The sequence below is a fragment of the Microcebus murinus genome, chromosome 17 (assembly GCF_040939455.1).
Source record: "Microcebus murinus isolate Inina chromosome 17, M.murinus_Inina_mat1.0, whole genome shotgun sequence".
Classification (NCBI taxonomy): Eukaryota; Metazoa; Chordata; class Mammalia; order Primates; family Cheirogaleidae; genus Microcebus; species Microcebus murinus.
The window spans coordinates 14,916,504-14,929,466 of record NC_134120.1 but is presented as its reverse complement, the minus strand read 5'-3'; the positions used below and the strand labels follow the sequence as shown (position 1 = coordinate 14,929,466).

The 12,963-nt window shown below is 44.5% G+C and overlaps 1 long non-coding RNA gene across 1 annotated transcript; it reads left to right on the top strand.

Annotated features, from left to right (window-relative positions):
• The first annotated feature begins 3,214 nt into the window (after positions 1 to 3,214).
• On the top strand, positions 3,215 to 11,441 carry LOC105881698 (uncharacterized). Its single transcript, XR_012912875.1, has 4 exons — positions 3,215 to 3,473; positions 5,317 to 5,530; positions 7,086 to 7,214; positions 8,541 to 11,441. It is a non-coding gene; the product is annotated as an uncharacterized LOC105881698 (long non-coding RNA).
• The last annotated feature ends 1,522 nt before the right edge of the window (positions 11,442 to 12,963 follow it).

The window sequence follows — 12,963 nt, the reverse complement described above, 5'->3', positions numbered from 1 at the left end:
TCACATTTTGCACCACAGGTAAAACCCATTAACACAGGAGAACGAGACACCAGTTCTTGGCCAGGCTGTAGCTCTGGGGTTCGAAGAACCTATCTAACCATGGCCCCTATATGTTTGCCCTGGGGCTCATCAAGACCGTTCTCTTGCTGAAGCATGTGGCTATGCCCCTGACTTCTTTTGTGCCTCCTGGGGCTGTGAGACTACGGGCGATACCTACTGGAGCCCCTCCTCCTCCTGGGACTATATAACAGTCAAAAGAAAATCCCCTTCCCCATACCACCTCAACAGCGGTCCGGTCCCCTTTGAGAAAGAGTGTAGCAACCAATGGTGCAATCCCCTGTTAATTTCATTCACCGAAGCTGGAAAAAAGGCTTCTTGGGACCAGTCCAGGGGATTTGAATGGGGGCTCAGACTTTACATATCTGGGATAGATATTGGTCTCACATTTAAAATCAAGTTAATTAAAAGCCTCCCCAGAGGTCCTACGGTCGCATTAGGCCCTAATAACAACCTACACCCACCACGGCCTCACGGTCCCTCCAGGGGCCTACCCTCCTCCCCAACTGTGTCCCCTCCTCTGCTCAGCACCTCCCTATACCAACCTACCCTGCCCGAGGGGCCCCCTTCCTCGGCAGAACTAATTCTCTCCTTAGTCAACGCCTCTATCAGGACCATCCGAGAGGCCAACAATTCAGAATATCAGGAGTGTTGGGTATGCTACTCCCCCGGCCTCCCTTCTATGAAGGCGTCGCTACTTTTGGTGAGCCATTATTTACTAATGACACCAGCAGACTCAGATGGGGTCTAGAGACCCATGATGGCCTGACGCTCAGCCAAGTCACAGCCCTAGGTCTTTGCCTTCTTAGCCCAAGAATGCTCCCTCCCGCACCCTTACAGAAAATATGCAATCAGTCAATTACTGTCAACTCCACTTTTCAGTATATTCAGGCATCTAACACCTCCTATTTTGCTTGTTCTTCTGGCCTTACCCCGTATGTAGTCACTGCAACGTTTCTTGAGCATAGAGAATATTGTGTGTTAGTCATGCTTTTCCCCAGACTCACTGTACATCCTGCTGACGAATTGCTTAAATTTTGGGAGCGTGGCATCACAATGCCCCGAGAAAAGAGAGAGCCCATCATGGCCATAACACTCGCAGTTGTTCTAGGCCTTGGTGCCACAGGGGCTGGGACAGGCATAGCCTCTCTAGTCACCTCCAACCAGCAGTACCTGCAGCTCTCTGCTGCCATCGATAATAATCTCCGAGAGCTACAGCAGGGCCTAAAATATCTCAAAGAATCACTCACTTCACTTTCTGAGATAGTGTTGCAAAATAGAAGAGGCCTAGACTTAGTGTTCCTCCAAGAGGGAGGCTTGTGCACAATACTCAAAGAAGAATGTTGCTTTTACACAGACAAAACAGGCCTGGTAGAAGATAGCATTGAAAAAGTTAGACAAAGCCTTGAAAATAGAAAGAAACAGAGGGAACAAAGTGAGGCATGGTATCAAAATTGGTTTTCCACATCCCCCTGGCTACCCACATTGCTTCCCAGTGTCTTGGGGCTGTTTGTAGGTTTCTTGTTGCTTCTCACTTTTGGGCCTTGGGCATTCAAAAAACTAACCAACTTTGTCAAGTCGCAGGTAGACGCAGCCACACAAAAATCGGTCTCCGTGTTTTACCAACGGCTAGAACTAAGAGGCTCCAGAGAAGACCTCCATGAAGAGTCTCCCAACACACCCACTGAAGGTCTAAATTTCTCAGACCTTCCCGCAGACATGGAACACAGTTGGTTCCAAAAGCTGTGGAGACGCCCATGATGGGATTATCGCGATGCCGTGTACCAGGTGCACACCCCACCAGCAGTGAGGTAACTCCATGACGGGAATATTGTAGGTCCATGCCCAGGGGCACACTTCATAATCAGAAGTGCCAGAGCTGGATGCCACCTACATAGCCTAAGACAGAGGCCTCACCGTCATTTCGATCGCCCAATCTTATATTTGGGGTGCTGGTTGCGGAAGCCCATCGCGTAGCCTAAGACAGGCTCTCCACCAACCTGTGTAAATCTCCCTCATATTAATAAAGATAGGGGGAGATGTTGGAGACTAAGACCCTCCACATTCCAACGACTTGTCCTGACTTGTCCTACGCATGGAAAATAGCCTAAGACTAAAATAGCACCCAGCCCCCCAGCTATAGTTCTGAGAAGAATGCATTCCATGCCATGCTTGCTCCAGGGCATGCTACCTGCAATTGTTCCCGACCCCCTGCCAGGTTGGGGTTGAGTGATCCATCACAAACAGCTTTCGGTGCCATTGGGATGCTAATTGGGGCTAATTAGCCCACACCCAAGCCTCATCATCCCCCCACTCTATTTTTCTGTTTCTACTTCCTTGTTTCTGTATATAAAACCTACTAAAAATCCAAGTAAAGTAGACCTTGACAACCCTTTGCTTGGTCTCGTTTCTTTCTCTTGCCCATCTCTTTCAGGCACGGTCCCCCTCGCCCCCGAGAGTAACAGAAGGTCCCGCGGGCCGGAACATCTACCCAAAGGAAAAGCAGTCATTATATCAAAAAGATATATGCTCCCAAATGTTTTTTGCAGCATAATTCACAACTGTAAAGATATGGAACCAACCTAAATGCCCATCAACTTATGAGTAGGTAAAGAAAATGTAGTGTATATATGTGCATATATCTATATAAAGATATAGACAGATACAGATATACACACATACATACACACACAAATGGAGTACTATTCAGCCATAAAAAGGAATGAAATAACATCTTTTTCAGCAACTTGGATGGAACTGAAGACCATTATCCTAAGTGAAGTATCTCAGGAATGGAAAAACAAATACCACATATTATCACTTATAAGGGGGAGCAAAAAGGATATATGGGTCATAAAGAGGTGTAAATATGGACATTTGAAAAGAAGGGGGAGAGGGTGTGAAGAAAGTGAGGGATAAAAATCTATTAATACCTATCAGTTACACTGAAAGCCCTAACTTCAGCATGATACAATTCATCCATATAACAAAAAACACTTGCACCCTCTAAATTCTTTCAAATAAAAGAAAATATATATGTCATTAAAATTTTGTGTTGATAACTTTTACATTGATAATTTGGATATATTGGGTTAAATAAAGTTTATTAAAATTAATAATAACCATATCTACCTTCAATGCTTGTGTGAGAATTAAATGACTCACTGCATTTAAAACACTTAGCACACTACCTGGCATATAAATACTCAATTGTGTTTATTATTCTTATTATTAGGACTGTGATGCCACAAAGGACTATCTGAGGCCAGTTAATTTATAAAAGAAAAGAGGTTTATTTGGCTCACGATTCTGGTGGCTGGAAAGTTCAAGATTGGGCATCTGCACCTGGGGCGGCCTCATGCTGCTTCCACTCATGGCGGAAGGTGAAGGGGAAGCCAGCATGTGCAGATCAGATGGTAAGGAAGGAAGCAATGGAGAGAGAAGGAAGGTGCTGGACTCTTTTTAACAAGCAGCTCTCTCGGTTACCAATAGAGTGAGAGTTTGCTCACCCCCAAGGGAAGGCATCAATTTATTTATGAGGAATCCACCCCCATGACCCAAACACTTCTCATCAGGCCCCACGTATAACATTGGGGATCAGATTTCAACATGAGGTTTGGAGAGGACAAGTATCCAAACCACAGCAGGTGCTTAAGCAGGGGAGCAACTTTGCCTTATTAAGCTTCCAATATTTCTAGGTGTTTTTAAGAGATATGAAAAGAGTTATTTTCCATATTACATGGGGAAAGAGTGAATGGGTGGGCATACAGTGATTCAAATTTGTAAAAGGTTTTTCCAGTTTGTTATTTCCTCAACAAAGGTGATGGTGGGGTGAGCAGCTGTCACTGACTGCAGATGGCATCAGGGAGAACACTTGATGGGAAGAACTTCTTCAGTGGTGAAGAAAATCTATAGACAGGCCAGACGGCCTTCAGGATGCCTCCTACTTGGTGTGATTTTTTTTTTTTTTTTCTGGAAATCCACTGTAAGGTGTCATTTCCAATCAAAGCAAATGGTCCTGTGAGGAGTTTCTTTTTAAGCCATTATCTGTCATTGTCAGCTTAGTAAGGCACAAGGATCTGGGAGCAGGTTTGGGGAAGGTGAAGAAAAGAATGAACCAGGAAGCTTATTCATTTCCCTTAAATCCTTTAGGGTAGATCTTGTTGATTAATAATTGCAGGCAATCTCTGTTAAATGAATGAATGAATGAACAAATGAATGGTGAGCTGCCCTTCCAGGGACAGCACAGCACAGCAAGGACCAAGGAGTCTGAGATTACCACTCATCAGTCTCATTGCAGCTGGTCCCTGAATCTAAGATCCCGCTTTTACAGATGAATGAACTGAGAAGTGAAGCGATCCTGTTGGACACAAATGTGGCTTAGTGGAATCACCACCAGAATTCAGGCGTAGCATGTTACTTCCCACCCCCCAATGCCAGCACTAAAGACCAGCATTCTGAAAAAGACCACTGTAATTGGAGATGCCTGCATCTGACCCCAAAGCACAAAATCCCCGTGACTCTGAGGAGCTGCTGTACCACTTGTGACAGCTCCACAGCTCCGTATTTATTTATTTCTCGCTTCTTGCAAAAACACTATCAACATTCAATCAAGTCTCAAAGACAAAGGTCAGAAGGCAAGTGGTTTAAACTACCTAAACTAAGCAGTCCCTTTGAAAACTATTTTCTCTCTCTTAAGGTCAAACTGTTGCTCTCAATGCTGTGAGCAATTAATAAGCCAGACTGGGCCAAGCTGTGTCGTTGCTTTAGGAAACCCCACCCATCGGGTGGCATTAGACCAGCCCTCTGGAAACTGAGACATTTGTGAAAAGTGTGAAAGTTGCCGGCCGTAGCTTGTTAATGGGATGCCATCGCAGCATTATGAAAGGTGCAGCCTTCAGTAACTATTTTGAGGTTGGCTTTTTTTTTTCTCCTGGCTTGAATTCCCTGAAACATAAGGTCAAGGTTAAGAAAGCTTAGAGTAGCAGTTTAGGGGATTTAAGGAAAACAGCAAGATTTAGCATAAGCTTTCAAAATGCTGTCATTCCTGTAAGGGGACCTTTGATATAAAAAACTCAGTGTAAAGAAAGAGATTTTTTTCCCTCTGAGATCAGATTGAGACTCAAACACATTGGAAACCCTTTTCCCCGAGTATTTATCACCTTCTATGTTCCCATGAGCAGGGTCTCTTCCCTATGGCTGTGCAGATGTCACCACAAGGGCCATTATCCTGTTTGTGATACCACTATCTATTGCCAGACTGAGGATTATACGCACATTCTTCGCTGCTCTGTGAAGTTCCTGTGCTCCTGGTGAGAACACAGTCCCGGCGCTGCTGTGATGGTCACATCTGTACCCATGTGCCTCAGCAACAATTCTGGCAATTCTTCGTTGACTGTTCACTGCATCCCAAGCACCATTCTAAGTGATTTACCAATGTCGTGTCACCCAGTCCTCACAGTAAGCCTTTGAGGTAAGCATTATTGTCCCCATTATATGGGTGAGGAAGCTGGGCTGTGGAAAGGCAGCCACTTGTCCAGAGCTGCATGGCCAGGACGTGGAGAGGCTGGAATCTGAGCAGACCGCCTGGCCAGGGAGAGCCCGTGCTTAGCCACTCCCTTTGCTGGCCGGCTCTGTCTCTCTACTTAGCTACAAATGCTAAGCACAGAGAGTCACTGACCACTCTCCCTGCAGAAAACATTTTTGGTTCTCCCACCATTGTTCCACTAACAGGTCCTGTTCCCCATCAAACCTTTAGAGATCCTTTGTGGCCTCAATCACCCAGCTGGGCAGCCTATGCTTTGCCTGCAACCAAGTTGTCGAGTTCCCGTAAGGAAAGAGGTAATGAATCAGAATTCATTCCGCAAAATGGTCCTGCAGTGATTTCTGACCATTCACGATGAGTTGGCCAAGTTAGGTGATTCACAGCACAGAGGTTCTAGAGCATTCCCTGTATGGGCCCCAAGCTCTGCTGACCTCCTGGGCCGGGCTGCCGTCTTGCACATTCTTAGAGCCAAGAGGGATCTTGGTGAGTAAATGGAAATGAAAGACCGTGACATTACCACAACAAGAAAAACAACTTCAGGCATATGTGGGGTGAGGGGTGTGCATACAAACAAAAGGAGAACATGTTGCTACATTATTTACAAGAAAAAATTCAGGACCGCTTAGGATCTGTCCAGAGATTGAAGCTCAAGTTCAAGATTTAAGAGCAATGAACCTAGGTCTTTGAATGTGTCATTTAGGCCTTGTGTATAATACGTTCCCAACAAATGACTGTTGAATAAAGAAGAAAAGAGATTGATTTAGTTTACCATGGCATTCTTCATGCAGGATGTTGTAGTAGGGTTCTCCAGGTTGACAGAACCAATAGGATATACACAGTGTGTGGACAGATGAGAGGGGATTTATTAGGGGAGTTGGCTCATGTGATTAAGGAGGCTGAGAAATCCCACAAGAAATCCCACAAGTCTGCAAGCTGGAGGCTCTGGGATGCGGGTAGCGTGGCTCAGTCCACATCCTAAGGCCTCAGAACCAGGGAAGCCCATGGTGCAGCTCTCAGCCCAAGGCCAAAGGCCTGAGAACCCAGGGCCACTGGTATAAGTCCTGAAATCCAAAGGTTGGGGAGCCTGGAGTTTTCATGTCCAAAGATAGGGGAGGAAGAGTGTACCCCAGCTCCAGGAGAGAGAGACACACCGTGACCCTTCCTCTCTGTTTTTGTTCTTTCCAAGCCCTGGCAGACTGGAAGGGCACCGTCCACATAGAGGGCGGGTCTTCCCCACCAAGCCCACTCAGGCTCATGCACTATTCTCTTCAGGAAACACCCTCACAGACAGGTTCCTGCTTTATTCCTTAACCAAATCAGGTTGACACCTACAGTTAACCGTCACAGATGTGCATCTCCTACTTGCTGAATGATCTCTCCATGGTTGAAGGAAAGGATCAGATTCTATTCATTTCCCATGTCAGTTATGGTGCTATTTGCAAAGTCTCATCAGCATATTCATCATTGTCATCACCATCCCCAGCATCCCCGTTGCGGCAGGAAGACCAGCTACTCTGGGTATGGAAACTGCGGGCTGGTGTCCAGCGTATGAGATCAGCGAGTCTCACCTCTGCTACCTGCCCTTCCTGCTGTGTTAGAAGCCGTGGCACAGGTCAGCTCCTTGCCCAGCCTTCTGGCTTTGACTCTCTGGTTCTTTTCTATCGACCTGGCTTCTGAAATCCTCAGAAGCTGTCGCTGGCTTCCCTAAGAAAAACACAGGTAGCAGGAGCTTGAAAAGGTGGGTAAATGCCCTAAGACAAAGGACTTAGCAGAACAGCAGAGATGGAAATAGGTGGAGAGCTAGGCAGAAACTGGACCCTGCCTGGCAGGGGCTTCGAGAGCGTTTCACTCGGGGGTGCAGGGGGCAGAGCAGAGACATCTGGAGATGAGGGACCCCGGCTCAGACTGCAGCCAGCGCTAAGGACAAGACAGGGTTTGGGATTCCAGCCCCTCTCCGTGAATCTGGGTCAGCACTCACGGCTCAGTCAATAATTGATCATTCATGTCATTAACAGCTTGTGGGTTTCTAGACCCTCTAGATTCCAGCTCTCACCAGATCTTCCCAGTCTGGGGGAGGGAAAAGAAATAGAATTAAAAATCCATCAGAGGCTTTCCCTATTGGCACAGTCCTGCCAGAAGGCTAAGTGGGAGAGGAGGCTCGGCACGATGGTTTAATGAGGTGTTGTGATTGTTGGAGGTGGCCTGGTCCCTGCTGGGAAGTTACTGTAATCAGGGTGAGGTCTGCCAGAGGCGATGGTGAGCACCAGAGCTGACCCCAAGGACGGAGGACTGGCTGGGAAAAGGAGGCGTCTGTGTGCTCGGCACCGAGTACGCCCGTTTGCAGGAGTACCGCTTTGTCGGAGGGCTGTGGCCTCACTTTTAAGGATCAGAGTACCATAAGCCTTTTATGAGCAGCAGAAATGAACAGCACCTTCCCTAGTTCTCCATGGTCAGTGGGTCATGGAGGCTGAATGTTATCCCTGCGCCCCATGAAACGTCAAGAGAAAGCCCTGAAAACCATGTAGTGGTGCTGGTATCAGTGAGCGATTCCTCCCCATCTCTCTCATTCCCCATCAAGGAATGCATCCAAACAGTTTTCTAGCACCTCGTAATTAAATCATGAGACTCAGCTATTTGGTTATTTGTTTTGCATTGCTTCTGCGGAGAGTGTTTCTGTGCCCAAATGATACATTTTAGAAACAAATCACAGGGAAGCGGTGGTCCTCACGGCAGCTCACGGTTGCAGAGCTAAATTGCAGGCTGTGACTTTGCAATGCGTGTCTTGGCCGTAGTCGCAGCTGGCCAAGCTTGCTTCTACTTACTCATCTTCCTCTAGGCTCCCAAAATGTTTTCCTGGAATATGCTCATGGGGGTGGCGGTGGGGGGGATGTTATTTATAATCTCACATAATCCTCATTCTCAAACCAAACGCATGCAGCGGCTGCTTTCCACAGGAAGAAGAACGGCTCGTGTGAGCTGGGAGGAATGCAGGGAGGTACTTGGCACCCCGACACCTCCAACCTGCATCCAATTTAGGAGAGTCTTGGCCTTCCGAGGATGGGCTCAGAAACAACAGCCCCATCACACAGACTTGCCTGAGCCCGTGCTCCGGAGCTGCCAACCCCTTCAGCCCTCACCTGACCTCCAGCAGTGACATCACGAGCAATCTGTAACAAAGGCAATGACAGGGATGGATTATTCTGATCCAGTGTGGCACTGCTTGTAGCATCCTTGATTCTTAAATTTATTGCTCACACAACCAAACTCACCCTGAGTCAGTGATAAATTATGGAATGAGCATTGGCTGCAAACACAGCTACAGAATGTCTGCAGAAAGGATAGAAGAGACAACTTCAGGATACTATTTAGAGAAATGGGGATAAACTAGACAGACGAAGGACATAAGTTCTGGAATAAGCCCATGGGTTCATCATATCCATGCTGGGCCACTTACTAGCTTGAGGCCAAAGACAAGTTACTTAACCTTTCTTGCCCTGTTTCCTCATCTTTAAAATGGGATGACAATTCCCAGTGCATAAGGTTACTGTGAGATAATACATGATAGTCCTCCAGGACAGAGTACTGGGTGTATAAAGACATGCTCAGTACACATACTGTGTACATGTTTCTGTGAGTGTGTACTTAGTGACTATAGAAATCATAAGTAAGAGCCGAGTGCGGTGGCTCACGCCTGTAATCCTAGCACTTTGGGAGCCCAAGGCGGGAGGATCGTTTGAGCTCAGGAGTTCGAGACCAGCCTGAGCAAGAGTGAGACCCTGTCTCTACCAAAAATAGAAAAAAATTAGCCGGGCATGGTGGCGCATGCCTGTAGTCCCAGCTACTCGGGAGGCTGAGGCAGTAGGATCACTTGAGCCAGGAGTTTGAGGTTGTTATGAGCTAGGCTGCCGCCACGACACTCTAGCCGGGGCAACAGAGTTAGACTCTGTCTCAAAAAAAAAAAGTAAAAGAAATCATAAGTAAGCATCCTAACTTTATCCAATACTTTAGGGTCACAAGAAAGTCACTTGGTTATCTCTCTGTCTCAGATTTTCCTGCTGGAAAAGATGTGCTTACTTCAAGGATTGGGCAGTTAATTAAATTATATTCAGATGGTGCTTCAAAGTCTCCTGAGAGGCCTATTATCTATACAAAATGTCATTTTGATATCTTTCATTACTCCTGATATTAAGAAAAATTATTTTAAGAGGAATCTTAACCTTTGTAAGTGTCTAAGAATATTTTATAAATCCATTTCACCAGTGAGCTTATTTTACATACTACATATTTTTCATACTACCAGGGGTATTCTGTAAGCACAGTTGATTGAATAAAGCACTCACAATTCAGCTACAATGCCTCTCTGTCACTGATTTATTACATGACAATCAATAAATGGGCTTGGGGGTTTATGTAACTGCTTTCTGAAAGCTGCTAGTGGCCAGTAATGACTTCTCAAGAATGATGAGGACAGCAACATGAGGAAACCCACAACTGCCGTGCTCTCTTTGGTGATTCAGGACCTTGTCGTTTGGCTTGCAGCTGAAATGGACTGGGGCAGACTTTTCTAATCAAGCCGCATTCTGGGAAATATCTTCTTCCTTTTTGGCTCATTTGCAACTGAGATGGACTCAATTAGCCAAATCTCGGGTTGTATGAGGAGTTGAAAAATTTGTCCTTTCTGGCCGCCGTATCTCTATCACACAGTGGGTCATATCACTAATGTTGAAATTCAGAGAAAGTTGGAAAATGCTCAGAAAACAGTAATTAACTCAGGAGGTTACTTTACTAATGTTGTGACCATCATAAGTAGAGATGCCATGCTCTCGGAACGCTGACAGAATATCTCAGAGTGACATTGTTGACATTTGAAATTTAAACAGAATATGTGTTGTTAAAATGACCAAAGGGGAACTTTCCACTGTTCTATTAATTAAAGCCATTCCACAATGGCAGAAATATGTTTCCATTATTTATCCACTGTTTCCAGCGAAGAAATAAGACCAAACACTCTTCTGGGTTTCAATTACTCAGAACTTTAACTTTCCATTTCCTGGAATTGTGGGTTGAATTGTGCCCTTCAAAAAGATATGTTGAAATCCTCACCCCCTGGTACCTCAGAATGTGAACTTATTTGGAAATAGGGTCATTGTGGATGTAATTAATTAAGACAAAGTCATACTGAAGCAGAATGGACCCTTATCCCAATGTGACTGTGTCCCTATAGAGAGGAGAAAAGACACCAGGGGAGACGGCCCCGTGACAACAGAGCAGATTGCAGTGATGCATCGACAAGCCAAGGAATGCCAGTGGTTGTCCGAAAATGCCAGAAGCTAGAAGAGGCAAGGAAGGATTCTGTCCTACATGTTTCAGAGGGAACATGTCCCTGCTGACTCCTGCATTTTGAATTTCTAATCTCCACAACTGTGAGACAGTACAATTCCGTTGTTTTAAGCTACCCAGTTTGCAGAACTTTGGTAGGGCAGTCCATACCTGGTTTGCACATTTCTTTGAACCCAACTCAATTTCAGTTTGTAGTATATGAACATCTAGTTGGGTTAAACATTTAAAGCTTAAGCCTTAAACCATTCACACCTGCTAACACTTTAAGCCTCATCAACATGCATTGCCCCATCCAAGGTGGTTGGCCAGAGGAATACATGTGGCTCCCTAAGACTCCACATGCATCCCTAAAAGAACGTATGATGGAAAGCAACTGGAATTGTGAACTGTCATATTTCTGTGATTTAAAGCCTTAATATATATCTTTGTCTAGCTCTATAATCACCAAATGGAATATTTATCATACTGTCAGTCCCTAGAACAAAATCACTGGAAAGGATCACTGGAAAGCAAGTATTACTATTTGTTCCAGAATAATAAAGATCCAGGTACAGACTTTTTAAAACATTGTTGTGACTTTTATTGGTCCTCGTGAATTTTGGTTTCTATCCTGTCCTTACTAGAAATAGTCAATTTATTCACTATTTCTGCTAGTGAAAGTTGTATAAAACCAGAATTTGATTGCCATCTGGGATATACTCCTGTTGATTTTGTTTTTCAAGGATATGCTTTATAAATATCATAGAAAGCACTATTTTAAGAGGCTTAACAGATGAAGATAAAAATAGCTAAAACAGGGGATTGGATAGAAGATCTCTATATGCTGGAATATTTGACTGCTGTTAACACTTTGTGAAACATATTTAATGACATGGGATATGCTTAATGTGTATTTTGGTGAGAAAAATTAGGATGAAAAACTCATATACAGTGCAATCCCAATAAAGTAAAGCAAAATCTGTGCTTACAAAAAAAATGATAACAGAGATTTTGGTTGTGTAGCAGTATTTCAAACAAGTTTTATGCTTTTCATTATTTTCTGAATTCTCAACATAGGCAAAAATCTCCTCCATAACTGTAGAATAATTTAATGCTAAAAGTACATGCACCCAAACATTAATAATAATTATCGATAGATTGTAATATTATGAATAATTTTTTTCTTTAAGTTAGTCTTTGGTACTTTCCATATATTCTAACATAAAATTTTTTTCAATATCACATTACAAAAATAAAATAAACTTTTTTAAAAAGTTAGATAAGTTGGCCAGGCATGGTGGCAAATGCCTGTAATCCTAGCACTTTGGGAGGCTAAGGCGGGAGGATTGCTTGAGGCCAAGAATTCAAGACAAGCCTGGGCAGCATAGTGAGACTCCATCTCTACAAAAATTTTTTTTAAATTATCAGGACTTGGTAGTGGTGGTGGCATGCACCTGTAGTCCTAGCTACTCCAGGGGCTGAGACAGGAGGATTGCTTGTCTAGGAGTTCAAGGCTCCAGTGAACTATAATCAGGCCACTGTACTCCAGCATGGGCAACAGAGTGAGACTCTATCTCTAAAAAAATTAAAATAAAATAAATAAAACTTTATGGATGATCTAGCCAAAATGGGTATTTGCAAGGTTACAGAGTTGCTGTATATGGACCTATTAGCCTTTTGAAATTATGTCATAAGGAACCATTATAATGCCTGTAGAATATTGCATAATTGTTCCTAATTATTTTCTTCCCCCATTTACACATTCTTTGCCATGTGACTTTGCAGAGAATATTTCCCCCCTGCATTGATGTCAGGCTTGCCCATGTGATTTGCTTTAGCTAGTGATGTAGGCAGAGGTGACAGCATGCCAGTTTGGAGCTTGGGCCTTAAGATACATGGCATGTTTCTGCTCCCTGACTTGCACACCTGCCATGAGAAGAACCTCCCATGGGTACCTGCTGTCCTTCAGCCTGGGTGAAAGAATACACGTGGAGTAACCCGAGTCCAGCCCAAGAGTGAAGAGCAAGACCCCCAACCTGAAG